This window comes from Odocoileus virginianus, chromosome 6, assembly GCF_023699985.2.
Source record: "Odocoileus virginianus isolate 20LAN1187 ecotype Illinois chromosome 6, Ovbor_1.2, whole genome shotgun sequence".
Classification (NCBI taxonomy): domain Eukaryota; kingdom Metazoa; phylum Chordata; class Mammalia; order Artiodactyla; family Cervidae; genus Odocoileus; species Odocoileus virginianus.
This window is the reverse complement of record NC_069679.1, coordinates 22,361,356-22,374,767: the sequence shown is the minus strand read 5'-3', so window position 1 is coordinate 22,374,767 and position 13,412 is coordinate 22,361,356. Positions and strand designations below refer to the sequence as shown.

The 13,412-nt window shown below is 36.9% G+C and overlaps 1 protein-coding gene and 1 pseudogene across 2 annotated transcripts in view; both read right to left on the bottom strand.

The window, feature by feature from the left end:
• The window catches only part of CDIN1 (CDAN1 interacting nuclease 1), a 288,076-nt gene that overhangs the window by 14,058 nt on the left and 260,606 nt on the right, over nt 1-13,412 (bottom strand). The window lies entirely within an intron of this gene.
• On the bottom strand, nt 7,546-7,776 carry LOC139035490 (small integral membrane protein 20-like; annotated as a pseudogene).

Below are 13,412 nucleotides of genomic sequence, written 5' to 3'. Positions count from 1 at the left end.
ATGTTTTATTAATCAATTTGGTATAATGGCAAAAGGCAGTTTAAAGTTGGATTAATTCAAGTTGTCAAGCAGCTTAAATAGTAAGCCTGCCATTTATTTTAGTTTATTATCTGCCTTCACTGTTAACAACCAAGTCTTTTAGTTTCAGTTCTTTTATAGAATATTCTTTTATAAACAGCTGATCTAATTGGTATTTTGCCAATAGTAAAAAGTGGATAAGAGAATACTAGTGATTGTTTGAGGAAGGAGAAAACTGTTGCTTCTAGTTCAACATTTTATGAAATGGAATGCAAATAGAATAAAGGCAGTATTCTCATTTGGTGGAATCCCTGATACATTAAGAACACTGGCAGTGTGCAGGCTGTAAGCAAAAAGGCAGTAAGTATGTCAAAAGAAACTTAAAAAATGATTTTTTTTGCAAGCCAAGAAAATTGTCAAATAACTTGTAGACCATATATGTACTAACGTATTTGTCTTCGTGACCTTCTGATCTTGATTAGTTCTTCAATGCCATTGGCATCTCTAAGGTTGCAGTTTGGTGTAGATTCTGGGTGGCAGTCATGCTGTCAAAGGGCCATTCTTCTTGGTAATAAGGTAGCTAGTGATCCCTGGGAGACAAAACAAAACAATCAGGTCTTGAAAGCTGAAATACACTGAACCCAAGTGTGGGTTCTTGACAGAAGCCCAGTTCCTCTGTCTCAGTGCTTGCCCTTGTTGCAGTGAAGAAGAAAATGGTGGGGTTTACACCTATAACCCTAACTTGGGGCTCTAAATAACAAATGCAACCAATGAAACTGCACAGTAGAACATATCTGAGGACTATTTTCAAGAGCATGTTGCTTTTTTATTTACCACACTGTTGAGTCACATGTTAAGGGATGTGGGGCCCATTAAAAATAAGCGAACTGCTTATTTTGAAGCAAATTATTATCAAATGACTATGCTTCAAAACATTTCTTAATGTCAATTTGAAGTGAAGTCATTTGAGTTAGAAGCATATGCCATTGCTAAATTGTTGCCAAAAAAAAAAAAGAAAGAAAAAGAAAAAAAAGACAACTTGATTTTTTGCATTCATGGCTTACAAAACTGTTGATTCAAGATGTGACAAAAAGTTTATGTACTGACAGTAAGTCTAATTTCCTGGGCTTCCCTGGTGGCTTGGTGGTAAAGAATCTGCCTGCAATGCAGGAGACCAGGTTCTATTTCTGAGTTGGGAAGATCCCCTTAGAAGGGAATGGCAACCCATTCCAGTATTCTTGCCGGGAGAATTCCATGAACAGAGGAACTTGGTGGGCTACAGATAATGGTCGTAAAGAGCTGGACACAACTGAGGGATGAACACTTTCACTTTTTTCCCCAAAGTGATCCACACTCATTATCACTAGTGAGTTTTCACTTCATAAAGCCAAAAGTAAACTTGGCTAATTGTTACATTTAGTCCAAAGGAAGATTGTGACTAACTTGTGGACTGTATCTGTAAATTAAACCTAAATAAAAACCTCAACAACTTAATGACAAGTAAGTTAAAAGTAGAGAATCCATGTTAATGTCTATCACTCTTTGTTAGAATCTATTAAATATCTGCAAAATATTCTTTGAAGAGAACCTCTCCATCCACTCACAAATTCAACTTCATGGATTATACATCACATTTTCATCTACATATATTATCTAAACTAGACTTTAGACTTTATGGGATAGTTTCCTCATTGATTTTTCCCATCTTGGAGATAATGTTTGGATTACTTTCTTAACATTATATTTTTATTATTTTTCCTAATGACTAATATATCAACCTGGTAAGAAACTCAAATAATATGAAGACTTCCTTCCATTCCCAAGCCCAGTGACATTTTCTCTCCCTGACTGTTACCGTTAGCATTTTAAGTATACCATTCTAAATGTATTCTCTGCATATATAAATGTGTGTTTCTAGCTCTCTCCATCACTCTTTTTCTTATTAACATAATAGCATATTTGGGTCATAACAGTAAACAAAGGGCACACTCAAATTTGGAAAATTAGAGGATAGTTTCTTTACAAAGAAATTATCATCAAATACATTGGTTATAATATAGAGGAACAACAAGGAGACAGCTCAATACTCAGGATGGGGACAGTGGAGCTGTAATATCTCTTAGGCTCAAAGAAAAGAAGTGAGTGATTTCTCCAAGTTGAAAGGGAGGAATTGGATAGGGGAGGAGCAGTGATGTGGCTAGCTTAAAGTAAAGAGAGAATGAACACTCAGACCTCACTCTTGTTTGATCCCATGTTGGGGTTCCCCACTAGCCAAGTGCAACCAGCAGCCGGAGGACCGAGGAGCCCAGTGATATAATCCATAGAGGTGGGTCTCCCGGGACAATGAGCAGAGCAGCGAAGGGTGAAGAACGATCCAGGATGAGCACCTGGAAGAAATCTGCCATTCATTCTCCTTGCTCCTTGCTTTTTGCAGTTAACAGTTTATGATGGAGATCGTTCCACGTGTCAGTACCTACAAATCTCTCCCCTTATTTTGAAGGAAGTAATTATTGCATGGATGAAGCATGGTTTAATTAGTCTTTTATTGCTAAACATTTAGATTTCCTGTCTTTTGTAAATACCAACATAGCAACAAATATGCTTGTACATATGTCTTCATGCACATGTGTGCTATATCTGTTATATAAATTCCTAAAATGGAAGTACTTGCTCATTAATTTAGGGGGTCAAAGTGGAACTGGGTTGTTTATTTCTGCAAACAGAAAAAATAACTGCTTTCACATCTGGGCAAAAAGTTGTCAGAATTTGTTGTGAGTCCTTACTGCCCCTCAAATCTAAATGCCTTCTTGTCTAAAAATACAAATTCTTTTTTATTTGTAGAAGTGTAGAACAGTATAGAAGTTAAGAACATGTACTCAGGAGCTGGTAAGCTTGGCCAGTACATAGCACTACATCCAGGTTTTGCTCTTATTACTTTGCAATCGATAACCTTTAATAACTGCCTCTTCTCATCACTCTTTTTGTTTGTTAATCTTCTATTTTTCCCTCACTCACATCTCACAAATCTTTCAGATCTTAGCTCTCTCTGTGTGCAGGCATTTGCTTTATTTCTTTCAAGATTGTTTCAAACTTATGTCTTCCAAGCAACTGTGTTAAATTGGCCCTAACCTATCAAGTTGGTACATATATCCCAATGATACATCTTTTTAGAACTGTTTTAATGTTGTGTTTATTGATATATTATACTGTAATATATATTGATTTACCAAACATGAGAATCACCATTCTGGTTAATGCTTTGGGATCTACTCTGGGTTATACTAATGGCCAACAGAGTTTGATATTAATCTCTGCAGTAGTAATAAATTATGCCTTTTTCAAAAGCATCGGTCCCAAAGTCATTAGGTTTTTTTTTTCTAATTAATATATTTTGGCTTTATTGAACCTTACAATTTAAATTTCTCATCAAACTATTCTATTTTCAGCCTTTACCACAATTTATGATAATGATTCACATAAAATTTCTATTTCCTCTTATTTATGCCCCAAACTGAATTTTTCCAAAATTTAAGGGGTACCTCCTAATTCTGGAATTATAATTTTGATTAAAATTCTTGTTTACCAAGGCAGCATGATTTCTCAAAGTTTTATTGTCTACTCTCCCCAAACAACCAGTTCCAGATTTATCTTAAGACTGGGACAGAATGAAATTCAGATGGGCAGAGAAACTATAGTTTCCTTATTTTTGCTCTTTTCATACTAATCTGAAGTATATTCTGGTTTATTTTTTAATCTGATCTATTAATTTTAAAGTACTATTGTGCTGTGTTCAGTTTCTCTGTTGTTTCTGACTCTTTCAAACTCCATGGACTATAGCCCTGAGGCTCCTCTGTCCAAGGAATTCACCAGGCAAGAATACTGGAACAGGTTGCCATTTCTTCCTCTGGGGGATCTTCCCAATCCAGGGATCAAACTCATATCTCTTGCATTGGCAGGTAGATTCTTTACCACTGTGCCACCTGGGAAATCTTTAGATAGCTTTTTATCTCCAGAAAAATACTCAAAATCTCAGAAATTTCAGTCTCCCACCCTTCTGTCAATTCCCTCTCCAAGATGGCATCTCAGTTTGGGGGAAGAGATATTCTTGAACTTAAGTAGGAGAGGAAGAGGGACCTTTTGAATCTAAGAATAATGTCACTTGTCCCTCTAGGTTGCTGCTCACTATGCTGGTTTTTGTGACTGAAGTCTGCAGCTGGTAGAACACATAGTCTGGGGTCTCTCAAATTTATCTGGGTCCGGTGGTACTTTCTGGCCTGCTGGGTCTTCTCTAAGCTCTTGATGACCCCATCTCAGGCACTACCTGCACTGTATCTAGTCAGCCTCTGGGTCTGTTGATCAGCCTTTGTTGTAGAGTCATACCATATTTTCCAGGATATACTCTAGGAAGCCTCATTGTATTCATGACTCTGGAACTAAGGGAGGCTCAGGACTGTAAGCAAACTCATCTGGCTGCCCAACCACCCCATTCTGCCCTCATAATTATTATCCCAGGTTGATATAAAACCATTCTCCTCTTGGCATTTTCCTCAATTTACCTGCAGTATATACCTGAAAGGGGTGGAGCACAGAGAATGTGAACAATGAGACATCTTCCTTTTCTGACTCCCCCTTCATCTCCATCTTGCTCATTTTCCACTTTTATCTTAGGGAATATGTTGCCCTCTTTCACTATTTCCCTTATTTCCCTTCTACCAAAAAGCCTAATAGGCAGAAGGAATGCCCTCTAGGAGAAACTCAGAGAACAACTTGAGCAGATCCTATAGGCATTGTCCTAGAAACTTCAGGAAGAAGAAAGAATAACTTAGATATTCTTCTTTCAAGACAATTGCTAATTTATAAACCACTGTAAGATAATTATATTCATATTTTGATATATTTTAATGATACAAAATTAATTTGAAATGTCAGAATCTGAACACTGGGGTCCTTTTGTAATAATCCTAGTTCTCTTGTACAACCCTCTTGACCTCCTGCCTTCCTCCATACCAAAAGTGTCCTTGGGTCAACCAGGGAGGAGATTATGAACTAAGAAAGACAAAAGAAGAAAGCAGACCATTTCAGAATATTACCTTCCATATACTTATTCAGTGAATTGATCTATTAAGCAACACTTACATTTCTTCTAGATTTTCATATAAGTAGATCATACAGTATGCATTCTTTTATTTTTGGCTTCTTTGCTCAGTGATATATTTTTGAGATTTGTCCATATTATTGGTTGTATGGGCAGCTTTTTTCTTTCTATTGCTAAGTAGTATTCATTGTATAGATATACCACAATCTGTTCATTCATTTAACTGTTGATGGAAATATGAATGTTTCCAGTTTGGAGCTAATAAAAATAAAGTTACTATGAATATTTGTGTGCAAGACTTATTGTGGACTTATGGCCCCAATTTTAATTCCAGAGCAGGAAAATGTAAACAATCACTAATGTGAAACAGACCCCAGTTCAGCATCATAATATGCCTTGGTGTAATTTTTTATGTGTTTATTTTGCCTTTGGTTTATTGAGCATTTTGGATCTCTGAGTTTATAGCTTTCATCAAAATTGGGAGATTTTCAGCCAAATATTTCTTCTTCTTCTCCACTTTCTCCTTTTTAGGATCTTCCAATTACCTGTATGCTAGGCCTTTAGATTTGATGATAGATTATTGAAGACCTGTTTAATTGTCACCATATTTTCTTCTGTGCTTTTTAGTTCAAGTGATGTCTATTCTTTCTTTCAGGTTTACTGATGTTTTCTTCTTAAGTGTGTAATCTGCTATTAAGTTCATGAAGTGAATTTTTCATTTATTTCATTGTTCAGCTCTAGAAATTTTCCACTAACTTAAAAAATATTTTATCCTCTTATTATGTTTGTGTTTTCTTTAAAACCCTTGAACAGATACACAATAGCTGATTTTATGTAATTTTTCTAATTCCTTCTTCTTTGTCATAATCTGTATTGTTATATTGAATTCATGATCTCTTTGTTTTGTGACATGTTTTTTAACTTCTTTGCATGTCTAGTTTTTTAAAATTATTGGATGTTAGATATTATAAATGTTATATCATCAAACATCTAGACTTCCTTGCTTTTCTTTACAGGATGATGAGCTTATTTTGGCAAGTAGTTATTTGCAGACCAGCTTGACACTCTTGAGTCTTGCTCTTAAGCTTTGTGAGGGTAGCTCTAGAGTATCCCTTACTTTAGGCCTAATTTAACCCTACTGCTAAGAAGTGATCCTTTTGGCATCTCTAATGAATGTCCTGGGAGTTCAAAAAGATCTCTCCACTCTGACAGTTTAGAACTCAATTGTCTCCTAATCCTTTTAGAGTTCTGGGAATTGTTCAGTTTATAGCTTTCTAGTATTCTGAGGTGGTTATTTACCTAGCTCTGAGAATTCAAATCTTATAAATGTGAACTGATTTGTATTTAGTCAAAGATGGAAGAGGATTTCTTTGCAGATTCTGGAACTCTTGTTAGTTTAGTGAAATACATTAATAGATTTTCAAATGTAAAATCATGCTTGCATTTTTTTGGGATAAACTACAGTAGTTCATAGTATCCTTCTTCCCCACCCACCTCCCTCATTTAGTATGCCACAATTTTATTCAGATTTTCCTATCTATGTTAATCAGTGAGACAGACATAAATTTCCCATACCATACCATCCTTATCTACTTTTGCTACTAAAGTGATAGTAGACTTATAAAATAAGTTGGGATAATTTTTCTTTTTCTTTGATGGGTAGGAATGGGATTGTGTCTTTATTTGGTATAATTTTGTCTGAATTTACTTTTCTGTTAAGTACATTTTAAACAGCTAGTTTAACTTTTTTTAATGACTTTGAAATTTATGACCTTTGATATACTTTTTTTTTAAGTAAGAGAAATCATTTTAATATATACATTTTCACTTCAACAAATTCACAACAACAAATTCAACAATGATTTCTAATAGGCATGCAGACTCATTTAGTTTGCTTCAAATTTATTTATTTCTCAACATGCAGCAACCTTCCTAATGAGATAGTTGTGTTGAACTATTTATTCCTAAAGAGTACAATGTACCTTGTCCTCAAAGAGTTTTATCAACTTTAACATTTTCAAAGAGCCCTATGAGGCTGCTCAATATGGTAGTTTCCCCCTGAAATTTCCTATTTGGAGGATGGCAAAACAGTCTAAGATCTTTACCAGTTTACTGGTTGCTTGTATTCATATCACAGCGTGGCTGGCTACGAGGTAGAGACTGAATAATATGTAGATAGCCTTCAAGCCCAGCTGAGTGAGACAGCTTCATTTTCAGAAAAGAAACCAAATCATGAAAACCCTCCTAATAGGATGATTTGTTCCAGGGTTCTTTTAAGAAGGGACGTAATCCTCATGCACAGGACTCTTTATGGCCTTCTAGAGTTTTCTGCTCAGCCAGTGTTCTCTAGCCAGGTGACTTATTCACTTGCTGCAGAACTGAAAGCATGAAGTCTCTGTCTACTTGCATAATTAGAGGTGGTGGTAATCTTCTCATTTCCGGCCAAATGGATCCGACCACACTTTCAACCCTGGTGGCTGCACGTCTTCTTGAACAATACCAGCTGGGTTAATGGCTTGCTCCTTCTTGTACTCCCAGCCGCATTAAGGGCCGAAGTAGATGGGGTAGAAGGCGGCGCCGATCAGGGAGATGAAGCCACCGAAAATGAGAGCAGTGCGCAGGTTCCCGGACATGGCTCCAGGTGGGGCTACCCGGGTTCTCCGAGTGCCTGGGACTCTCCAAACCCGGCTCCCGCCGGCCTTGATATACTTTTAAATTGAAGTATACCATATTGATGTGGGCTTCCCAGGTGGCGCTAATAGTATAGAACCCCCCCTGCCGATGCAGGAGATGTAAGAGAAGTGGGCTCAATTCCTGGGTTGGGAAGATCCCATGGAGAAGGGCATGGCAACCCACTCAAGTCTTCTTGCCTGGAGAATCTCATGGACAAAGGAGCCTGGCAGCTATAGTCCTTAGGGTCGCGCAGAGTCAGACACAACTGAAGCAACTTTGCACATACACATAACAAATTTATAGGGAAGAGCATCAAGGTTAAGTGTACAACTCGCATCTACTACTTGAGTTTTATTTTCTTCTCACTTGTGGCCCCTTGAAATTCCCTTACTTGAGAATTCAGCCATGTATTTGAAAAGCTGTGTGTAATTTTTTAAAGTAGAAGGGTATATTATTAACTATTACTTTGTGACAAACAAAATCTCAGTAGAATTCAATGATAAGCTTTTGTTTTCTGCCTCACATGTCTGTAAGTCTGCTGGACCTGCTCCACCGCACAAAAGGTTTTTATAATATTATATCTCTCCAATTAGCAATGTGGCATGTATTCTACTTATTCAATTCTTATTTAATATTTTTCCATGAAATTGCTTTTCTGGAGGTCATGTATCTTTTTGATTATGTTATTTTTTCCATTTTTTTTAATCATCATGTCAATAAAATATATTATTATATTTACCATGGAAAATATTGAATACTTTTAGTACAAAAAACTGCATAAAGGTTACTGTGTCACTGCTATATGAATAGGAATGTGACTCTCAAACTCTGACATGCACCAGGATTACCATTATGGTTAATTACAGATTTCCAGGCCTCATCACAGAACTACTGAATCACAAATCTTCACAGATAGGGCAGGAGAATCTATATTTTTTAAAAGCTTTCCAGGTGATTCTTCTAAGGGTAATGTTTAAGAACCACTGAAGCACGTTGATCTTGGCCAACATTTGCATTAGCATAAATCTTTGATGTCTCTAATCTTACTATTTTACTCATTTTAAGCAACATTTTCTCTGAAGATTTATCAGGAAGATTACTAAATAATAAGCCTTTTACTGAGTGCTTATAATATCGGATTTAAAATAAAAATAATATAGCTTTATTTCCACTTGATGTCATATAAAATGCTTCAGAAAATGGAGTTCGGATACTATTCAGGTCCTCAGGCATCTGGGTAGATTCAATGCAATCATCCTTCAGTATCTCAAGTCGATCTGGTTAGTGTCTAACTACTTTTTCTAATAGAATTCTTGAATTTCACTCTGGCCAATCCTGCCTTGTGTCCAGCTATAAAAAGTCTGGTTAATGTGCTAATAATACTAGAGAGCTCTTTCTGTCTTTTTCTGACAAATTGCTTAGCACAATAAGAGTACTTCCCTTTAGACTGGCAGCAAGAAATAGTGCTTTCTGTTCCTCAGTCCGATGGTTCATTTGGCTTATTATTTTAAATTGGGCATAATAAGCTTCCCACGATGATTTTCCTTCAGCGTTGACTGGTCTCTGCACTGGCCGATTACACAAATTGACCATATTGTCACTTATTTCTGGTTCTTGAGGCTAGAAACTTGATTCAGGATTCCACAATGGAAAGGAATATTACAGTCCTCTGGCTTAAAAGACTTTTTTTTTTGCTAGATTGCTACCTGAAGAGAGAAGCAAACGAAGTTGCCAGAAATTCTCTTCTCTTTCTCCTGTTTTCTTCAGTGCTCATGATTTCTTTTAACAAGATTTTAATAATCAATACTTCTCTGCCTATTGAATTTTTAATAGGTATTTTTCTCTGTTTCTGAATTGTAGCAGTGTCAGTTGCTCAGTTGTGTCTGACTCTTTGTGACTCCATGAGTCCATGGAGGTCCACCAGACTCTTCCATCCATGGGGTTCTCCAAGCAAGAATACTGGAGTAGGTTGCCATTCCCTTCTCCAGAGGATCTTCCTAACCTAGGGATCAAACCTGCGTCTCCTGAATTGCTGGCAGATTCTTAACCTTCTGAACTACAGGATGTATGCTCTGAATAAGCTTACTGATATATTTGTTTTTTTGCTTGTTTGTTTTATTTTTTAAAGCAAGGTTGCTTTGAACAGGTGAGATTTCCTTTGCAATTCCTGGCTGACATTTACCAATTACTCTGAGATTTTTAGATTTATTCTAGGTCATTTTCTATATTGTTAATTGATTTGAAGTTATTTGAGATTTCTTTAGCTTTTAGACTCACGATCAGACACTGAGGCAACAAACTCAGAATATTCATTGTTTATCCTCCTCATTAATATGTGTACATTTAACTATGTGGACTTCACTGTTAAAATATTAAGAGGGTTCAGTTGAGGGGAAGGCACTGAGATGCATTATCTTTCTCTCTTTCCCTTTCCTAAAAAGATTGTTTTGATTGAGTATTATAGAAAACAACATATAGGGCACATGCCTTTATTGTAGTAAATAATGTATTTCTCCCAATAGGAATAGGTAGTGATGGAAATACCAGGCTTCCTTGAATGTCCTCTGGTCCAGCTTCCATAATGTTTATGGCCTCTTACCATATTGCTTTTAAGTCACATAAGATAAGTTCTACTGGGTATGAAGAACCATCTCAGTGGTGGTTTTCAAATCATTTAATCATGTAGGTGCCAGCAATTACTTCTATACCCAGCTATTTATGACTCTGGTTATTAATAACTTCTGTAATGTACACTCATATGTACACAAATGAGTATAGATTTTTCAGCTCTTGGATTGGTGCCACTTTAGAAATTAATTTTAGGGCATTTATTAGATAATTTCTTATAAAATGGCTCACTTCTAATTATTCCAAAATTCAGCTATGGGAGAATATAGCAAGCCATTTCTTGAGATTCTTGCTTCCCAATGCATCCAGTAGACTTCCTTGGTTTGGGAGAAAAAATAAGAAGGCAAAATATCTAAATTACTCTGAAACCTGACTTTTATGCATGTGGACATCATTATCTGATTATTTGTATCCACGTGCTGAAGTTATCAAGCAGTTTAGGGAAAAGCGGTTGTTACTTATAAATACCTATTTCTGAGTTAGTCACTTATACAATTAGTGCTTTCCAACTATCTTTCCTGGGTTAGCAGAACACATATTCGTCCATTGTGTCAACACCCTAGTCACTATCTCTCAAATACTGAGAGATATTCTTATCTCCCAAATATTATTAAATATTATTTAATCAAATGTTATTAAATTTTTATTAAAACTAAAATTTTAATATTTAATACTAAATGTTAATATTAAATATGAATTCTAGCACCCAGGCTGGTCACTCTGCCTTGCCATACTCTAGAATAATAAAAGCCAATAATATGATGCAACAAATAGACTGCAAACAAAAATTACATATCTTTCAAACGATGTAGAATTTTATGAAATCAATGAAAGTAGTACTGGTGAGCTACATAAATTATATTTTCAGCCACTATTCAACATATAAAGATTAGAGCTAAACAACTAGAGAAGAGAAATCAAGGAGAAAGGGTGCTCAGTCACTCAGTCATGTCCAGCTCTTTGCGACCCCAAAGACTACAGCCTGCAAGGCTCCTCTGTCCATGGGATTTTCCTAGCAAGAATACTGGAGTGGTTGTCCATTTCCTTCTCCAGGGGTTCTTTCTGACCCAGGGTTAAACCCACATCTTCTGCAGATCCTCCTTGGATTGGGTGAGTATGTGCAAAAACTTGAGATGCTTTTTGACCTGTTGATTTCTTTGCGGTTTCACTTCATCATGAAACACGGAAAAATGTATTTATATATCTCTATCCTCACCTTTATTTCTAAAGTAGTCATAGCATATCAAGGTTGCTTTATTTTAATTAACCTTCTTAGGAAAGAAAAAACTGCCATAATGGTAATTAGCTAGCTTCCCCTTGAGGAAAAGAATTGGGGTGACCCGTTACAGGAGAGAGAAGAAAGTGCTTTTAGGGAAGGACTGATTCTTGAAGAAGAATCTCACTGGATCCCTTTTGAGAATTGACCTAGAAATTTACATATGGTAAATGCTTTGCAAACAGATGCAGGAGCCAGTGTCTTATTGTATTGTCAATTTACCTCCAGAGCCAGGTCACGAAAAGCCTGGGGCTCAGTGCATACCCTTACCTGCTGCTTTTGTCAATTGGTGCTCAGTTTACTGTAGAGATCACAATTCCTCAGCTATACTTCAGAACCAAGAAGGGCGCTCTAAATCCTGATGCCCAGACCATATTCCAGACCAAACCTCTGGAGTGGGAACTAGAATGTGTATTGGGTATTTCGGTGATCCCAGTGTGCAGCCAAACTTGAAAATCATCATCTTAGATGGTGTTACTTCTGTGTACTTTCCATAAGGTCGAATCTACATGGTTCTGAGGATTCAAATAGTCCTTTTAACCTTCTACATCAGTCACTGAAACAGGTTATTCAGTTCTGATGAAAAGACTCAAAATTGTCCTAGAATATGGCAAGGCAGAGTGATCAGCCTGGGAGCTGGTCATTTAGGGATGGGATCAGATGAAGGCTTTTTTCACATACACAACTATGGAATGTATCTGCCTTAACCTCTTCTTTCTTCCCTTTATGACAATTAATGTCCTTTTAATCCAGATGGTGGCTCCTTTAAAAGCACCGTGGTTTGGAGCTTGAAAGAGACACCCCTCACAGCCATCCTCTTGTCCTCTTTCTTCTGGGGTCTGCCTAATGCTTGTTGTCAGGCTCATTTTTTGAGATGTGGAGGATTAAACATCTCTCTAGAATTCTCCCCAGCCCTCACTTTCTGGGCGATAAGCCGCACAAGATGTTCTAGAAGCACTACCACTGCCCCCAACTATGGTCAAGTATGAGCCTAGGAAACAAATTAAATAGATGAAACTCATGCCCTGGCAAGAAGCCTACATTTTAAAATGCGCACACTGCAAAAAAACATTCTCTAGGATGTAATGTAAACATTGACTTACAAGCTTTGGTGTGCTGTGTGTTTGTGCTGTGTAAGTAGCTTGTTGAGACTGAAGGGGGAAGAGATTTATCATCTTACCCCTACAAGTCAGTCTATGCTCTGGCGGTGGGGGCGGGGGGAGAGGGATTTTAGGAGCTCTTTAAGTGGGGAGAAAGCAGGTATTTGGTTTTAGTGAGCAGTGAAACGAAACAAAGAGCTAACATTTAGAGAAAAGAGATTAATCTACTCAGGAAAGCCAACTTACTGTATGAAGTATGGGTGCAGAGCTATAAGTTAGGTTTTAATGTCCCTAGCAAGAGAATGATGGCCACAAACTCTTCTATGTGTGTTCATTTTAAATAATGGTTTTCGACATTATAATAAATTTAGCTACCATTTATTTATTGGGTGCTTAGCACATATAAAACAATTTATTCCTCAGGATAATTCTAAGTGGTAGATAAATTACTATACCCACTTCACAGATGAGGCGTTGAGAAAGTCTGCAATTTGCCCTGGGTCACACGGTTAATGAGTGGCAAAGCCAGAACTGCTGATTAGACAGCCAGGCTCTGGATTCCGTGTGCATTAAGTTGACTTTGATGGTGCTGCATTATTTCATTCAGTGTCATCGCTGAAAC